The sequence below is a fragment of the Schistocerca americana genome, chromosome X, assembly GCF_021461395.2.
Source record: "Schistocerca americana isolate TAMUIC-IGC-003095 chromosome X, iqSchAmer2.1, whole genome shotgun sequence".
Taxonomy (NCBI): Eukaryota; Metazoa; Arthropoda; class Insecta; order Orthoptera; family Acrididae; genus Schistocerca; species Schistocerca americana.
In genome coordinates, this window is record NC_060130.1 from 475,893,346 (window position 1) to 475,913,436 (window position 20,091).

A 20,091-nucleotide genomic window follows, 5' to 3' on the forward strand; every position below is an offset into this window, starting at 1 on the left:
AGCGCAGGACTATAGGGCGGATGCTCGGACATCTCACACTCCAGTTGGCGTAACTTCTGCATTACGAAATTAGCGATATGGGGACATGCCTTACGATGAGGCAGTACCACCTGTTGGCGAATCAGGAACAGCTGCCAACAAGGGTAACGTAGAAGTACGTATCAGCGGAGTACTGAAGCTACTTAAATCACTTGAAGGAAGCAAGTCTTCCGGCCCAGATTGTATACCAGTTAGGTTCCTTTCAGACTATGCTGATACAATAGCTCCATACTAAACAATCAAACACAACCGTTCGTTCGACGAAAGATCCGTACCAAAAGACTGGAAATTTTCACAGGTCACACCAATTATCAAGAAAGGTAGTAGGATTAATCCGCTAAATTACAGGCCCATATCATTAACGCCGATATGCAGCAGGATTTTGGAACATATATTGCGTTCGAACATTACGAATTACCTCGAAGAAAACGTTGTATTGACACACAGTCAACACGGATTTAGAAAACATCGTTCTTTCCTTTAGCTGATGATGATCAGCAACTTGTATTACAGAAAAGGAAGTCGGCAAGCGTCTGGACTGAGTTGCTATCGATGAGATTTTCTCTCATTTTCGTAACTGTTGTCCATATGGAATTTTCAGCCGTGGCGGCCAGGCCTCCATAGATAGTCGATTTGATTAGAGTTCGCCGGCAAGACAAGCACCTGGTATATCTATACAGAGACTGTTGTGTTGGCAGAAGAGCCAACACTGTGTTACGACTCGAGGCCGAAATACACGCGTTTTACTTCACAGAGGCTGGTGTGAGGAGGGAAGAACTATACTGACGTGAGATCTGGAACATGACAAGGAATTAGAATTCAGAAAGCGGACGTAATTAGTTTGATATTTAACTTTAATCCATTAATGATGAACGTCACTCTTGATGGTACATGATTCACAATATTATCAGTTCAGAATACATTCATGAAGAATATGGCGCCTTGCTAGGTCGTAGCAAATGACGTAGCTGAAGGCTATGCTAAACTGTCGTCTAGCAAAGTCGGCTGTACAAATGGGGCGAGTGCTAAGGAGTCTCACTAGACTAGACCTGCCGTGTGGCGGCGCTCGGTCTGCAATCACTGATAGTGGCGACACGCGGGTCCGACGTATACTAACGGACCGCCGCCGATTTAAAGGCTACCACCTAGCACGTGCGGTGTCTGGCGGTGACACCACATTCCTCCCCCGCAAATCGGCGTACAGTTGTGGTATAAGGCCTCCGTCCGCCGTGGGGAGGACCCCATGTTGACGTATGCAACGAGGTGGGGAGCCTAACAACATTCGAGGCTGTGCCACCCGCACCCTGCCATTCGGACCGTGGGGAGCTAGGGAACACCTGAAAACCCACTCCAGGGTGCACGCCAACATGCGGTGTATGCGCCCGTAGAGAGACAGGAGGGGCCGAAGAGTCGACCTCCATCGGGCCGGGGCACCTGACGGGCGGAGACGACATATGGTCCGGAGCGGGCAAGAGTTACATGTTATAGGACAACTGGTCACGGGGAGCGATCGGCGGCACGTGACGCAGTGGGGCGCCCAGCAGCTGCAGAGACGCGTCCACGGCGGGCGTCGCCGGCGGGAGAACAGACGGCGGCGGCGACACGTCGCCATGGGGCAAAATGGAAGGCAGCGTCGGTAACACCTGGGGCTGGGACGAGCCAGTAGATGGGTCCCCGGGGCGCTGACCGGACGGCACTGTCGCTGAAAGCAGACAGGGAGCGGCAGATCCCGTGTGACGACAGAGGCGCAGCTGATTGAGATGCCGGCGCATCTCACCAGAGGCCCCCAAAACCAGATACATAGCGCGTCCGAGGCAGCGAAGAATGCGCCCTTCGAGCCAACGCCGTGAACCTCGATAGTGGCGGTAGTAGACAACATCGCCTGGGGCAAAAGCAGGTGTCTGCCGCTGCACAGGAACCTGATGCAACGGATGTAGCAAAGACATCAAGGTTCGATGATGGCGACCGTGGAGCAACTCACCTGGCAAGAGACCATCTTGGGGCTGAGAGCGATACGAGGACAAAAAGAGTAAATTAACGTGTCCTCCCGAGAATGCGACTCTTTCAACTTCAACATCTGTGACTTGAAAGCCCTGACCATGCCTTCAGCGGCACCGTTTGACTGTGGCGAAAACGGCGCGGACGTCAGATGTTGAATACCATTGGCCTTGGAGAATGACTGAAATTCTGCAGACATGAATTGTGGGCCATTGTCGTAAACAATTGTCTGTGGAAGACCTTCAGTGCAAAAGATAGCAGGTAATGCTTGGATGGTGGCAGATGATGTCGTGGAAGACATCCAGACAACAAAAGGAAAATTACTGAATGAATCTATCACAACAAACCATCGAGCATTCCTGAATGGACCAGAAAAATCGATGTGTAAGCGTTGCCAAGGGAAAGTGGCTTTTGGCCATGTGAAGAATTTCTGCAGTGGTGCTGATTGTTGTTCGGCACACACCATGCAAGAAGAGCACATATTCGTAATCGCAGCATCGATTCCGAACCAAGTACGGTGCTGAAGAACAAGTTGTTTCGTTCTCACTATACCCCAATGTCCTTGGTGGAAAAGCTTTAAGACAGAGGACTGTAACGAACGTGGGACCACGACCCTGGACTGATCATTATCAGAACGCAAAAGCAAAACACCACGTCGAACAAAAAGTCTCTCCTTGTGAGCAAAAAATCGGCGAACCAACGGATGCCTGATCCGCGACTTTGACAAGGGCCATTGCGTGGCAACAAAACGCAGAACGGTAGCAAGAACAGGGTCGGCAGTTGTCGCTGTAACTACACGACGAAAATCAATGTCAAACGATTCGACCACATCATCGGTTTCCGAATCAATGAACACGCAAGCAAGTTTGGAGGAATCAAATGGCCCATCCTCAGCAACAGGCAAATGGGACAACGCATCGGCGTTTCCGTGCTTAGCAGTCGACCGATACAAGATATCGTAGCGGAACTGCGAGATGAAAATAAACCAGCGAATGAATTTCTGCGCTGTACGTGGAGGTACAGGTTTGTTAGGATGAAAAAGCGACGTCAAAGGTATGTGGTCTGTGATTATGGTGTGTGTGACGACCATACAAGAAGTAATGAAACTTAGTAACACCAAATACGAGAGCCAATGCTTCTTTATCGATGTGTGAATAATTTCTTGACGCAGACGAGAGCAATTTGGACGCAGAGGCAATAGGGCGATCGTGCGAGCCATCTTTGTGCGCAAGCACAGCACCGATCCAGAATTCCGATGCATCCATCATCAACAAAAGGGGCTTCTGCGGACCGAATGGCGTAAGGCAAGTATTGGAAAGCAACGCCGATTTCAACTGGCGAAAGGCACGATCGCATTCCGTCGTCCAGACGAACGGAACACCTTTATGGCGTAAGCTATGAAGCGGAGCTGAAATGGAAGAAGCATGTGGCACATATCTGTAATAATAATTGATTTTTCCCAGCACACTCTGTAGCTGCTTCAAATTCTGCGGCGAAGGCAAGTCTTTTATGGCACACAAGTGTGTGGGACTGGGATGTATGCCTTGGGCATTGAGTACATGGCCCAGATATGGCAAGTCACGAGCGAAAAACACACATTTGTCCTTCCATGAGCGAAGACCATTTTGTCGCAAGACCTGAAATAATGTTCTGAGATTGGCTAAATGTTCTTCTTCCGTCTTTCTGGAGATCACAATATCGTCCAGATAGTTTGCTACAGTAGGGACCGACGCACAAACAGTTTGCAGATATTGCTGAAAGAAAGCAGGGGTGGATCCATACCAGAATGGCAGTCGTTTGAATTGATATAAACCAAGATGCATGTTAACCACCAAAACGCACTGGGATTCTTCGTCCACCGGTATTTGCAAGTATGTATCTGCTAGGTCAAACTTCGAAAAATATTTGCCCGGGCACAGTTTGTCAAAAATATCTTCCGGGCTGGGTCAAGGAAAAGTTGCAATCACTAGTTGTGGATTCACTGTGGCCTTGAAGTGCACACAAAGTCTCAATTTTCCCGAACGTTTTGGCAAAATTACTAAGGGTGATGCCCAGAGAGAAGTCTGCACACGTTGAATTACACCTTGTCAATCCAAATTGTGTAATGTTTTTGAAACCTCATCACGCAATGCGTGGGGAACATTGCGCTCTCTGAAAAATTTCGGTTGCGCGTTTACTTTCAGTTCCAAATGTGCTTCATAGTTTTTAGTGCAACCGAGCCCCAGTGCAAAAATGTCTGCAAATTCTTCATATAGACGAGAAACACTGTCTGAAGGCACAGTCTGGTTCACTGATAGGACCTGATTTACTATAGACAAGTTAAACAATTGAAATGAATCGAAACCAAACAAGTTCACTGCAGAAGAAGAACAAATGACGTAAAATGACAAGTTTTGTTTGTCCTTTGTATGTTGCAAGAAGGCTGCACTTTCCTAACACAGGGATCTCTTGACCTGAATAGCTAGTTAACGTAACATTTGCGGCATGCAACGAATGTGTGCCTAGCTGTTTGTAAGTGTCATGATTGATCAGTGAAACTCCAGCTCCGGTATCGAGCTGGAATGGTATCACTTTGCTGTTAGTGTCCAAGTCTACAAAAAGTTCATTGTCCTGCTGACGACAAGAGTGACTGTCTCGTGCAACGTGAACTGACACTGGTACAAAATCACTTGCGACTTGACAGGAGTTCCAGAGATGTCAACGCACACTATCTGTGGGACGAACACAGTCACTGTTATAGAGAGTGGCACTGGGCGGAGTGGAATGAACGACATGAATTTCCATGGGCGAAGTTTCGCGAGCCTAAGTATCCTTGGTTCGACTTCGATTCCGGCGTGAAGCAAAGGGCCTGGAATGGTTTTGAGTGTCCGATCTGAGCTTTGTCTGGCAAACACTCTGAAGATGTCCTTTTTTATTACAGTAAAAGCAAAGAGCTTGGCGTTACGGGCAATTCTCACGCGAATGTTTAGTAGCGCACCACCGGCATGATTTAAACACTGCATTTGCTTGCCGGAGCGGCACACATGGCTGAGAGCCGCGTGGCGGCGCGGCTGGGCGCGAGGGCTGTTCACTGCTCCGTGCAGTTCGCCCGGCGGGCCGGCTAACCTGATACACGGCTGGCGAAGTTTAAAGTGATACTGAGCAAAGTCAAGCGTGTCCTGCCGATCCAATATGTTCATCACTTGCTGAAGGGTGGGATTGTTTAGTTTCAAAATCTGTTCCCTTACACAAACATCAGAAAAGTACTGTGCAATTGCATCACGTACCATAGTATCTGCATATGGGAGTCCACATTGACACTCAAAAGCACAATCCCCAGTAAGGCCTTGCAAGGTTGCAACCCACTCCCAATTAGTCTGACCTGCCGTACGTTTTGTACGAAAGAAGGTATACCGTTTCGCAACTACATTGACTGATTGTTTGATGCATCTAATGCAGACAAAATTTCTTCGTAGGACAGAGTTGCTACCTCACGTTGGGGAAATAATTTGACTATCACACGGTAGGTTTGCACACCGACGGACGACAAAAGAAAAGGCTGCCGCTCGTTACCTAGAATTCTGTAGGTGGCGAGATGGAATCCACGAGATGACCACTTTGTCCAGCTTTCCAGTGCAGCATCAAAAGGTCTGAAGGTCTGTGCAACTGCTTCTTGTGGCTGCGTTAGCGCACGTGTTTTAGCTCATGCAGGCTGGCGTGAGGAGGGAAGAACTATACTGACATGAGGTCTGGAACATGACAAGGAATTAGAATTCAGAAAGCAGATGTAATTAGTTTGATATTTAGCTTTAATCCATTAATGATGAACATAGCTCTTGACGGTACATGATTCACAATATTATCAGTTCAGAATACATTCTTGAAGAATATGACGCCTTGCTAGGTCATAGCAAATGACGTAGCTGAAGGCTATACTAAATTGTCGTCTAACAAAGTCGGCTGTAAAACTGGGGCGAGTGCTAAGGAGTCTCACTAGACTAGACCTGCCGTGTGGCGGCGCTCGGTCTGCAATCACTGATAGTGGCGACACGCGAGTCCGACGTTTACTAACGGACCGCGGCCGATTTAAAGGCTACCACCTAGCAAGTGTGGTGGTTGGCGGTGATACCACAGAGACAAGGGAAGCCTTTGACGCGTTGGAGAACGACCTCAACCAAGGTACATGGATGGGCTTAGGCCCACAGGTCGACTATAATCGTTTGCTGTGGACTTCTGTGAATAGAAGTGGTGTGATGGTTGACGCCTTCATTTTATGCAGTTGTGCACAACGTGCCCAGGGCGTCCACAGTAAAACAGATTGGTATGTTGTCCTCCATTTTTAAAATTTCTGATCTTCTGTGGGGCGTTTTATTGCTAAAGGAGTTCGTTGTATCCGCGTTTGTCGATGCTGGATTGTCGTAACATGATGACAGCGTATCTCCAAGTTGGAGGAGTTAATTCTTCATAGCACATTCGATTAGTGTGGGAGATTGGTCTCAAAGATCGAGACACCAGTTTTTGAAACTTTCTGTTACCTCTTGACGTATGGGATCGACATTCGTGTGTGCAGTGTCTTACGTACTCAGTCCAACGTTTCTGGTTATCATACACTGTTGTATCTCATCTCTTACTATCTGGTGTATGAGAGAAGTGAACCGCTTTTGTACGACTCTTTCTCTTTATGTTGCATTTCCTCGATTCACTGGCACCTCTTGGGGAACTCTTCTATCGTTGTGACTTCATTCACTAGAAGAGCTTAGCACATATCTTCTGTTACGTCTTTAAACAAGTCTGAGGTCTAGTCGACTTCTGTTAAGTTAGGATTCACGATGTGGCATTGAGTCATTTCATTTGGCTCTGTACTTCAGTTGTTCTTCCACTACAAGGCCTTACTGCTGGGTGTCACCACAGTGTTTCTTCAGTTTGGCATGGAATTCGTGCCAGCTACTGGGCTTCCCTCCGTTGTTTTTGAAACATTGCCGGGCTCTCAGTCTAAGTAAAATCACACAATAACCAATCACTTTACGTCATCCCACTTGTTGCATCTGGTCATTCGGTTGAAACCTTCCAGCCATAACCTCGGGTCATGACCAGCATCTCTGGATACCACTTATGGACGTCTAATGTGCAACTGATCTATTGCTGTTTGGGAGTCCATCTATCTCCTGAGTATACGGATCTTAGGAACACCAACCAAGGAAACCAACCACTGTGACAGACTTCATGCACCACAGTTCGTCGCACTATTAATATGTCTACGATCTGTTTAAGCCTGAAGACCTGGTGACATTAATCGTGTTGAAGTTTCCTGACGAAGTGCTCCTACAAACTGTTACGTGGTAGTTTGTACTCAACCTGTCATGCAACATGTTTCGTAAAGTTATATGCACATCCGCATGATCAATGTAGTCGACCTTTGACACTGCGTAATAACTGAAGACAATAAATAATACCAGAGGCTGCCTAGTTATTTTCTTCTTCTGTTGGGTTCTGCCATTTTATGCAGCTGTAGAACTTTTTCTATCAAGCTTGTGACGTGGGAGTTTACTGAAAAGGACCAGAAAGAATAACAAAACTGTTCAAGGCTGAAAGATGTTCTTGAGACTAGATAGCTGAAGCAGAATTCGCTTCGTTCCACCTCTGCACCATTGGAGGCCCAGAGGATCGCCTAACAGCTGTGAAACAGTATAGTTCAAGATGCTAGGAGGAATCCTATTAGGAAAGCTAAAATGTACGCCAGGTGTAGGCTTCAGAATCGGTACAGCCTCAGACCCACTGTTATTGTCAGCAGTCATGTCAAAGAAGAATATTCGTTTAAAATCATTGCAAGTGGCTTTCTGATTGGCGTATAATATTTGTTTCTGTAGAATGCATGGTTTTGTGCATGTATCTACTGTGTGTGTAAGCCCTTTGATTCGTCATATTCAGTATCCTGTTATGAAGTGCTAGAGAGTTTCTGCCTTACTGGTCACACAACATGTCCAAAAGAACAGACACCTCACATTCGTATAAATGATTCGCCTCGATGGACCATGAATCCACCTTCAGCACGAATGCACAATTAACTCCGACCTCCAGCGCGAATCTCAAAGTAATGAACCGAGTGGTTAGCGCAGTGGTTAGTACACTAGACTCGTATTCGGCATGACGACGGTTCAAACGCACGTCCGGTCATTCCAGTTTTGGTTTTCCGTGAGTTCCCTAGATTGCTTTAGGTTCAAATGGCTCTGAGCGCTATGGGACTTAACATCTGAGATCATCAGTCCCCTAGAACTTAGAACTACTTAAACCTAACTAACCAAAGGACATTACACCCATCCATGCCCGAGGCAGGATTCGAACCTGCGACCGTAGCAGTCGCGCGGTTCCGGACTGAAGCGCCTAGAACCGCTTGGCCACCGCGGCCGGCCTAGATTGCTTTAGGCAAACGCCGGGATGGTGCCTTAGAAAAGGTGCGGCTGCTTTCCTTCTCTATCCTTTCCTAATCGGAGCTTGTGCTCTGTCTCTAGTGATCTCGTTGTCGACGGGACGCTTAACACCAACCTCCTCCTCCCTCTAAAGTAGCTAGCATGGAGGACGGGGACAAGGGCTGCAGACAGAAGGTGCTAGGAGGGAGTGTGGGTCAGCCGAGAGGCGTGCTGAGATAGTCCTTGCAGTTGCGATAAAAATCGTGTCTGGGTGGCGCAGTGGTTAACTCTACTGCCAAGTTACCAGGTCATCCCAGGTTCGAATCCCAGTCCGGCACACATTTTCACTCGTTGCCGCTGATTATGTATAAAGTCCAGATGTAGCTGGCATCATTAGTAGCTTTCCTTTCCTCCCCCCCCCCCCCCGCCCCCCCTCCCGCCAAACTCCACCCCACCCCCCCCACTCCCAACCACCTCCCACCCCTACTTTCATTTTACTTAATAAGTACCACAGCTGTGAATTTTACGTGGTTGACATGTCCGAAAGGACAGACACCAGACATTCATACAAATGTAACATATCATTTCTGGTGTTACCTAGGAGCTCTTCTTCATTAAAGCTAACATACTCTCGAGGCTACCGGTTAATGTAGGTGAGGAAGCAGCGAACTGAGAAAGAGATGGTAGGATATTCCGCTTCACTGTGTTCGCTAATAACTACAGCGGCTGACAATTGTGGAAAACAGGCCTGGCTAGCTGTGGAGCATGAGTGGGATCTCAAATCAGAAAAAAACCTCAGAGACACTTCTAAATGTAGAAATGTCTTTAATATTATGAAATATCACAATAGTACCAAGGTGTGAACCGCACCGTGTATGGAAGGAAGGCCCGGGGTAACCGAGGGTGCTAATGAAACGTAACTCCTTCTATTACCCTACAAAGTACTAATATGTGTGTGTGTTCTCAGGGGAGTAAAGACACTTCTGAGAGCAGTGTGTCACAAGAGGCACACAAGATGGCCAGAGGGAGAAAATGCGTGAAGTTGGTCTCAAAAAGTATACCTCATGCACCCACAGGATTTACAATAACTCAAATTGCTTCCTGCGAAAGAACTCAGCGGTAGTTGGAGGAGGTTATTTCTTTCCCTTCTTCTGATAGTTGTACCCAGTAAAAAATTAAAAAACGAGGTACTAAAATATACGAAAGGAGTGGTTGTTAATCATAAGAGGAGACAGTAAGCCTCTCGTTGTCTTTTTCTCTATAACTCAAGACAGTTAGTACTATTTGCAAGTTGTTTACAGCCGTTTCGTTTCCAAGACTACGAAAATGCACATCTCACTCTTGTTTATGTGTCGACATGACTTATCATTTACAAGCGCAACGGACAAAAGGCTCTTGATTATCGTAATGAAATGATTGATAATGAAACCATTAATTAGATAATATAAATGAATCAAGGAGGGCACATATAGCATATCATTAGTGTAAATGAGAACTCCTTACACAAGACAGTCCATACGATAAACGTATTTGCTCACTTTGTACATATCTTGTGTAACATCTCTGAGCTTTACTTAAATACAGAAAAGATATCTATGAATACAAAACGAACATTTGCACGAGCGCTTGGTGAGAGCCAGTCTGTAGTTTGTGCTCACTATGCTGCCGCATTTACGGTAAGCTTCCTGTATTAGCACTAAACTGAAAATGCTGAAAAATCATATATTAATTGAGGTGAAAAAAGTCGTGTGATACCACCTAGTATGTGTGACCTCCTTTCCCCAGTGTTGTGCGACAGCTCGAGATGGCACCGACACAACAAGTCATTGGAAGTCCCCAGCAGAAATATTGAGCCGTGCTGCCTCTATAGCCGTCCATAATTGCGGAAATTTTGCCAGTGCAGGATTTTGTGCATGAACTGACCTCTCGATAATGTAGGCGATCTGCCTGACCAAACCATTCCCTCTAACTGGCCAGAATGTTCTTCAAACCTGTTGCGAACAATTTTGTCCTGGTGATGTGGCGTATTGTCATCAACAAAAATTCCATCGCTCTTTGGGAACATGAAGTCCATGAAACGATGAAAATTGTCTCAAAGTCGTCGAACATAAACATTGCCAGTCATTGAGTGGTTGAATTGGACCAGAGGACCCAGTCCATTCCACATAAATACAATCCACACCAGTATAGAGCCACCAACAGCTTGCACAGCGCCTTGTTGACAACGGGTCCGTGGCTACGTGGGGTTTGCACCTCCCTTAAACCCTACTACCAGCTCTTACCAACTGAAATCTTGTCTCATCTGACTAGGCCACGGGTTTTCAGTCGTCTATGGTTCAACGAATGTCGTCACAAACACTGGAGAGGTGCTGCAAGCGATGTGCTGTTAGCAAAGACACTCGTGTCGGCTGTCTGTTGCCGTAGCCCGTTAACGCCAAATTTCGCCGCACTGTCCTAACGGATACATTCGTCATACGTCCCACATCGATTTCTGCCGTTATTTCACGCAATGTTGCTTGCATGTTAGCACTGACAATTATACGCAAACGCAGCTGCTCTCGGTCGTTAAGAGAAGGCTGTCGGCCACTACATTGTCTGTGGTGAGAGGCAATGCCTGAAATCTGGTACTATCGGCGTATTAGTGACGCTGTGGGTCTCGGAATGACGAATTCTCTAAGGATTTCCGAAAAGGGATATCCAATACATCCAGCTCCAGCCACCATTCCGCATTCAAAGTCTGTAAATTCCCGTCGTGCGGCCATAATCACTTCTGTAACCTTTTCACATGGGTCAGCTGAGTACAAATGACAGCTTCGCCAAAGTGCTGCCCTTTTATACCTTGAGCACGTGATACTACCGTGATCTGTATGTGTGCATATCGCTGTCCGATGACTTTTGTCACCTCGCTGTATATAACAATACTCTTAATGTTTGGAAATGTATAAACGATTTGTGGGTAGCAGTACAATGAAGTAGGGTGCGGCGTCATGGAACGGCCTGCTTTAGACAGCGAAGTTATTTAAGCACCTGCTTGAAGGGCAAGCAGTGAAAGTTTCGAAAAACCAGTTATATGGATACCAGATCTCTTAAGAACTTGCTGTATTAGTAAAACAAGTCATTGTACAGGTCACTGGTAAGCACCAAAACAAAAATAAGTACATTAAAGTTGATCGCTTTACAGGATACTTAAATTAATGTTGTCAAACGGTGAGACTGAAGTACTACCGAATGAGACGGGGATCTGGTACCCAGTATGAGCATGGTTGCCATTAATATGCATTCATATCCCAGTACATGTGGGCCTACTGACTCAAATCCACCCACAAAATCTAAGTTCCGTTTTCAGTCATAATTCCAAAGAAAAATGAGCAAATACTCTACATAACAGCGAAAACGATCAAATAAGTCTGTATTATATCAATGTAGCCAATTGTAATGTCAGTGTGTTGCAAGTCAAAAGCACGTAGTGATGCCACCAACAGTTGCAGCAACATAAAGTGGAAACAGCACGACAACTGGAAATTGACAACCACGTAGCAGACCAGAACCAAGACAGAAGGGAGAGTATAGCTATCACAAAACGCCGAAGTTCAACTATTGAAAATCAAACTGCTGTACCAAAGCATCTGATTGCCACACACAACCAAAGAGCCTCCTGTGAGACATGTCACCCGTCTACCTGTGAGTCCCAAAAGCTACTCAAGATGCTTCTGTTACTCGTACAAAGATAAAAGTTACCGGATGCAAATCAATATGAATACTAACGGACAAAAAAAGTTGATCATCCACGATGAGAAGAGGAAACGAAATGAAACTTCACGGGTTGAGTGGATTTTTTATTTTATTTGACTGATTAGAGAGCATAACCAAATTTACAAAAAACTTCGCTGTATGAGCCTATTTATCAGAATGATATTACACAATTTCGAGGTGGAAGCATGAAGCGATTGACTTGGGGAGGGTGTCATAATGTCGTTGTACCACATCCTAAGGCAAGCATCTCCTCAGTTGTTGTAATTGGTCCTTGACATCCTGGACACTGGCACTAGAACAGAGGTGACGTCCGAGCTGGTCCCACTCATGTTATATCGGCAGAAAGCTGAGCGGATGTTGCTGGGCGCGGGAGTACCTCACCGTAATACACACAGTTCGTGAAGATATGTGCTATGTGTGGAAGGCTAACTTCTTGTACAACAATAGCACCACCACGCTGTTGCATGGGAACGTAAAATGTGTGTGATCTGAAGTCCTACCCGGTGCCCCCCCCCCTCCCCCCGCCCCCCACCATGACGGCATGAGTAACACCACCATGCCTCTCCAAAAGTTGGAGGAAAGGGATGTCATCCTAGGTCGCCACCACACTTGTCAACTGCGATCATTAAGGGTAGTGGCAGAACCGTGATATTCATTTCTGAACACAGAGGTATTCCATTCACCAGAGGTCGTTTTTTCACAATCACGGCACCACTCCAAAGGCAACTATTTGTACATCTGATGATTGGGAAGGTAACTTCCTAGTCAGACGGTTGCTATTCTTAGATAAATATAGTTGCATGACACAGAATACTGCAGAGAGACTATCACTTGTTCTCTGATGACAGGCGTTGATGTGGACGTCTTAGCCGGCCGGGGTGGCCGAGCGGTTCTAGGCGCTTCAGTCTGGAACAGCGCGACCGCTACGGTCGCAGGTTCGAATCCTGCCTTGGGCATGGATGTGTGTGATGTCCTTAGGTTAGTTAGATTTAAGTAGTTCTAAGTTCTAGGGGACTGATGACCTCAGATGTTAAGTCCCATAGTGCTCAGAGCCATTTGAACTGTTTGATGTTGATGTATTACAAGGTGTTTGGTGCAAAATACGGCGGTACGTGTCTTTTTTTGTTCTTTTTTCTTCTTTTATTAACAATTAAATTATATTAAAGAAAACAAGAAAGGTACTAAAATTCTGAAAATTGTGAAATTTGCTGTAGCAAACGATCCACTGTAGTTACCAAGGTCGTGGATCACTCTGTAATGTTAAAAATAAATAAATAATACGGCGATACTCTTATGGTGGTATGATGTGGCGGACCAGATTCTTGATCATGATTATGTCGCCCTCACGATCTTGTGTAGTCCAAACTCGGGCCACTGTCACGTCTAAATGCCACACATTTCTTGATATAGCACGATTTGACCAGCCGGCCAAATGAAGTATTACAATGGCGCCCCTTTCTAACACTGTCATGTGGTTGCTCTATTAGTCACAGAGAACTGCAACTCCAACTCTTTACATAACGGCCGATGATGTGTACGTGTACGAAATGACGTTGACATCTTCGTCTCCTAGACGCTTCACTCTTATGTTACGTTGTTTATACAGGGTGTCCCGAAACTATTATTTCAAATTAATACAGGAGGTAGAGAACATTAAAACAGATGTATTTTAGTTATGGTATACATGGTCTCTGACAGAAATTTCTGATGTTAGGGATGATATATAGAGTAGGTAGTTTAGCATGATAATTGTAGCACTGGTATTCACGGGAACTACTCAGATGCGCGTCCATTGGCCTGTAAGCATGAAGTACATCGTCGGACCACTGATCGTCATTTCCGCAGGAAGATTCCTACAAACTCTGCAGTGGTAAGAATAGCGACGCCAGTTCTAGCGACGAGGTATTCTGTTTCCGCAACGGTTTCATACACCAAAAAATATTCAAATGTGTGTGAATTCCTAAGGGACCAAACTGCTGAGGCCATCGGTTCCTAGACTTACACACTATTTAAACTAACTTACCCATAAGGACAACACACCCGTGCCCGATGGAGGACACGAGCGTCCGGCGGGAGGAGCCGCAGTGACATGGCGCCTCTAACCACGCGGCCACTCAGTTTTCATACACCAGCTGCTTCATATGGCCAAAGAGGAGGTTATCCAGGTACTTTTTTGTTTTTCAGTGATCTGGGTGGTCAGGCCACTGGGATATACTTTTTTGTTTTTCAGTGATCTGGGTGGCCAGGCCACTGGGATACGTTGGCCAATCGATCGATTCCCAAAGGTGGGCCGGCCGGCGTGGCCAAGCGGTTCTAGGCGCTACAGTCTGTAACCACGCGACCGCTACGGGCGCAGGTTCGAATCCTGCCTCGGGCATGGGTGTGTGTGATGTCCTTAGGTTAGTTGGGTTTAAGTAGTTCTAAGTTCTAGGGGACTGATGACCTGAGAAGTTAAGTCCCATAGTGCTCAGAGCCATTTGAAACATTTGAACCCAAAGGTGACTGTCAGGTGATTCCTCACAGTAATACTGAAATGGGCGGCATCCGACGTGCTGGATGTAGTACCTTAATCTAACAGTTAGAGATACTTCCTCTTGGGCTAAATTTGTTAAAATGTATTGCTACAATGGTGAACTACCAGTCTCATCACTTGTTAATAATTTGTCCTTGTCCTTGAGGGTACTGCCTTTATTTTCCGCTAGTCCGTATGCGTGCCTCTTTGGACTGACAGTGATGCGGCTTGTTAATGAGTTAATGAACTGAGACACTTCATTACTTCCCCTCTCATTTAAACAAAAGAAGTGTGGAGTATCTTCTGTTTCTACATAACGTGTGAGATTTCACCACATTTTTCAAGTTCAGTCATCAACGCAGAATTCTGAAATTAACAACGCACGTCATCAATATAAATAACCTGACAGCATGCTACAGTTAATAGTTACATAAAGGTTAAAATGGAAATGTGAACAAAAGACATGTAAGAGGAATAAGCAGCTAATGTTAACATACTTATCAACCCACACTGACGTACCGAAAAGTTTAACGACCACATGAAACTATACATAGTTAAGGAATATACCAGACAGATTGACTGGAAGATTTTACTTGCAATGCGGTCAATACCCCTGATTCAAGGGCAACAATTGTTTTTCTTGCACCGTCTATTTTTTATAATCATTTTATTTTTCATAAGCCGTAGCTTATAGTACTTTCTTTTCATGGTAAGTTTACTAAAGCGTGCTGAAAACTAATGCCTCCGAATATATTGTGTGAAAACTCTTAATGTTCTTTCTAAAATATTTATTTCTCAACATAGTCACTTAGGCGACTAGGTTGGTCATGCCGAAGACGAGAACTAACACTACGAATTCGTGCTTTCAGTCTTCTCAGCGTGTCGCAGTGCCTTGCCTAGCTTATGGCGGTATTTTTAGGCATGCATTCCTTGAATATTGGAGAACGCTGTGAGCTAGACATTGCCTGCTGATAGCCCGATCATGAAACTGTTCTGTGTCGGTGATCCATTGTGGCTGAACTCCACTGACACTCCCTTGTTTTCGGGGTCAAAATGACAACCCAGTTTTCGTCACCTGTCGCAGTGTTGTTAGGGGACCCATCACCTTCACGCTCAAAACACAAAGGAACCTGCTGACGCCGGCCGCTGTGAGGGAGCGGTTCTAGACGCTTCAGTCCGTAACCGCGCTGCTGCTACGGTCGCGGGTTCGAAGCCTGCCTTGGGCATGGATGTGTGTGATGTCCTTAGGTTAGTTAGGTTTAAGTAGTTCTATGTCTAAGGGACTGATAACCTCAGATGTTAAGTCCCATAGTGCTTAGAGCCATCTGAACCCATTTTTTTTTTAAACTGTTGACAGATGTCCAATTTCCTCTATTTCTTGCCAGAAGTGAGCATTCGTGGCACCCACTAAGCTCATAGTTTTCTGTACCGCGGTTTTGCAATGAAGGCCTGTACACCCTCTCGTGATATACCACACTTAGCTGAGAGATTTGTCTGTGTTATTCGCAGATTTTTTGTCATGAGTTCATCAGCCCGATTCTGATGAGTCTCCTCGGTTGCCAAATGCTGTCGTCCACTTCGAGCTCTGTCACACACGTTGAGATTAGCACCAATGTTTCCTTCATTACGCGCACTAACAACATAACGCCATACACAGCTTTATTCTTGTATGGATTTTAATTGGAGGCACGTTTTCTGCAGTTAAAATCTCGATAACAGCGTGCTGTTACCCACGCACACATCACCATGTTACACGTTACAATTCAGAGCCCCCTAACGGCAGTGGGTGGCAACTTGTGTCAGTCAAGCGGGAGAACAGATTGAGTTATTAATATCCATGGCATGTAATAAAACAACCGCCATTGAGAACAGAATAAATAATTCCGAGGCATTATTTTAATGGGAATTTTTTCCAGAGAGGATTTTTAGAGGAAAGAGAGAAGATCCAAAGAAGAGCAGTACTTTTCGTCAGAGATGTGTTTAGCACTGGAGAAAGTCATATGGAGGTATTCATTCATCTCCTGTTGCAGACGCTACAAGAGAGACGTGGTCCATCACGGTGTGGCTTACCGCTGAGAGTCCGACAGCTCACATTCGTAGAAGTGGTAACCAGCACGCTTTCGTCTTACATATGCTTCCCTAAAACATTATGAATGTAAAGTTAAACAGACTGGAGTGCCGTAAGGGAAATCACACCACAGTCACAATCGGCCATTGGAATAATTTCACTGATGACAAGCGAAAATTTGAGCCAGACGGGAATTGGAACATGGATTTCGCACTTAGCACGTGTGGTCGCCTTAACTGCTTCGGTTAGCAGAACACGTTTCCCTCTCAACCCGAAGTCTCAACCTTCTGCACACTACACATGTATCGCCATTGCGTATTACCCTCGCTGCTCGAAGCTTCACCTGATTACCTCAAGTGTTCGGATGTAGTGTGCATTCGAACTGAAGGTATTATTACTCCTTGGCCGTCATGGTGTCTTGCATGAGCTCCACTGGACCCACGGATGCCCACGTAAATGTTCCCCAGAGCATAATGCAACCACCGTCAGATTGTCTCCGTCCCACAGAACAAGTGTCAAAGAGTTGTACTTCTGGCGGACGACGGATTTGCCCCCTCCTGAGGAAGGAACTGTCAGGAATCATCAGACTATGTAACACTCTGCCACTGCGCAAACGTCCAGTGCCGATAGTCACGTGCCCAATTCATTAGTAGTTGGCGAGGTCGAGGTGTTAACATTGGCATATGCATGAGCCATCAGCTATGGAGGCGCATCGTTAGCAGCGTTCGGTGCACTCTGCGTTCAGACACAGATGTACTCTGGCCAGCTTTAAATACGATGTTAGTTCCTCCACATTTCACGGCCTGTCCTGTTTTAACAGTCTGCCCAGCGTAGGACGTCCGACATCGGTAATGAGGGGTGGCCGTCGAACCACACGACCTCTGAATGTGGTTTTACCTTGGTTTCGCCATGTTTTGAAAACACTTACCACAGCATTCCTCGAACACCCGACAAGACATGCAGTTCCCGAAATGCTCCTGCACAGCCTCCGGGGCACCACAGTCTGCCCTCGGTCAGACGCATATAGATCGCACGCCTTCCCCATTCCACACACGGACAGCACGCTCACTGATACTACATATACCGTGCGTGTGTGTGACTAGCAGTTATTTTTCGCAAGTGATGGGGTTTCTGTCGATAGTAAGTCTGTGGTCATAATATTATGGCTGACCAGTGTACACTGATGGGAAAAAAATCACAAAACCCAGTTGGAGTTTTGAGACGTATACGAAAGTTGGTAGGCGTGTCTCTACCAACATCTGAAAAGTAATGCCTATTCAAATTTCGGGCCTGTTTCTTAAGAATGGCGCTAGTAGTGCTAGTAACGCCACTATGAGGCTGCAGATCAGGTTTGCTTCAAATACACGCTACAGCGGTCGTGAGCGTTAGCTACCTTTCAGATTGGACATGGTGCGTTGATGTTACTCAAGAATGCCTTTAAGGCCACAAAAACGCCATTATCAACACCTTATTGAGTTTGAACAAGGTCGTGTAATGGTGCTACGAGGAGCTGGATGTTCCATCTAAAATACAGCAGGAAGATGTGACAGGAGTGTAGCCGCTGTAGATGATCGCTGGCAGCAGTGGTCACTAGAAATGTATGGTCGCAAGAAGACCAGCCTCCGGACGGACACGTAGCACTACCGAGAGGAAAGACAACAGTGTTCGCCTTGGGGCTCCGTCGCATCTACTGCATCTGCAGCACCAATATGAGCAGCAGATGGCACCACAGTGACACAACGAACTGGGTTAGATGATGTAGTTATTTGTAGTCGTTGTTTTTCACAGTATTAGGAGTATTTTCTTCAAGTGTTAGGTCATCTTAGGGAGGTGGATCACACCGTTAAACCTAGTAAAGTCAGGATTGTACATCCTTAAATACACTTATTGGCTTATTTAGTTTCAGCAAAAGTAATTAATCCATAGTGAATGCACTAAGAGTAGTCGTGATTGTCCTCGTTCCATTAATAAGAAGAGAGTAACAAGATTTATGGGAATGATAAATTTCTTTAGGAAAGTAACTAAAGCAAACTTCACTCCATTAATATAAAAATCACGAAGGTTATAAACCGTTTCACGGCAGAGTTATATGTTGTGGTTGGCAGGAGAGCCAACACCGTGTTAGTAGAGGAAGCCGAAAGGCACGCGTTTTGGCTCACGCAGGATGGCGTGAGGTCTGGAACAGGACAAGGAAATTGGAATTTAGAAAAAAACGGGCGTACCTGGTGGAATACTTAACTTTTATCCATTAATGGTGAATGTCGCTCTTGACGGTACATTATTCAGTATCAACAGTAACTGGTAATGGCGCCTTGCTAGGTCGTAGCAAATGACGTAGCTGAAGGCTGTGCTAACTATCGTCTCGGTAAATGAGAGCGTATTTTGTCAGTGAACCGTCGCTAGCAACGTCGATTGTACAACTTGGGCGAGTGCTAGGAAGTTTCTCTAGACCTGCCGTGTGGCGGCGCTCGGTCTGCAATCACAGATATTTATCGGGTTTTGAATGACGAAACGCCAATTGGAGTTGGTCTCTCTCTTTCAGAACTACCGATACCGGCTGCAGAAATTACACCACTGGCCATTAAAATTGCAACACAATGAAGATGGCGTGCTACAGATGCGAAATTTAACCTACAGGAAGAAAATGCTGTGATATGCAAATGATTAGCTTTTCAAACACTTCACACAAGGTTGGAGCCGGTGGCGACACCTACAACGTGCTGACATGAGGTAAGTTTTCAACCGATTTCTCATATACAAACAGCAGTTGACCGGCGTTGCCTGGTGAAACGTTGTTGTGATGCCTCGTGTAAGGAGGAGAAATGCGTGCCTTTCCGACTTTGATAAAGGTCGGACTGTAACCTATCGCGATTGCGGTTTATCGTATCGCTACATTGCTGCTCACGTTTGTCGAGATCCAATGACTCTTAGCAAAATATGGAATCTGTGGGTTCAGGAGGGTAATACGGAAAGCCGTGCTGGATCCCAGTGGCCTCGTATCGCTGAAACGTCCCCTTTGAACAATTATACATGACTGTCCTTGAACTGACACACAATATTTTTAGCGCTACGCAATCTGACATTCAATAATCCCTACAAAATAGTGGCCCTGACTAACATTAAGCTATACCTTTCACAAATCACTTACCTCACAAAAATCTTCGTTACTCGAACTACTGCAATACAGCGAGCGCCACTACTGCCAGCTTAATAAAAGATTCAAACTACGGAAGGCACTAACTACTGATAGGCATAGTTAGCAAATGAAAGATTTTAATAGAGAACAAACAATGTATTTACCTTAATAGTGTTGAAAAATCATAATATACATAGCA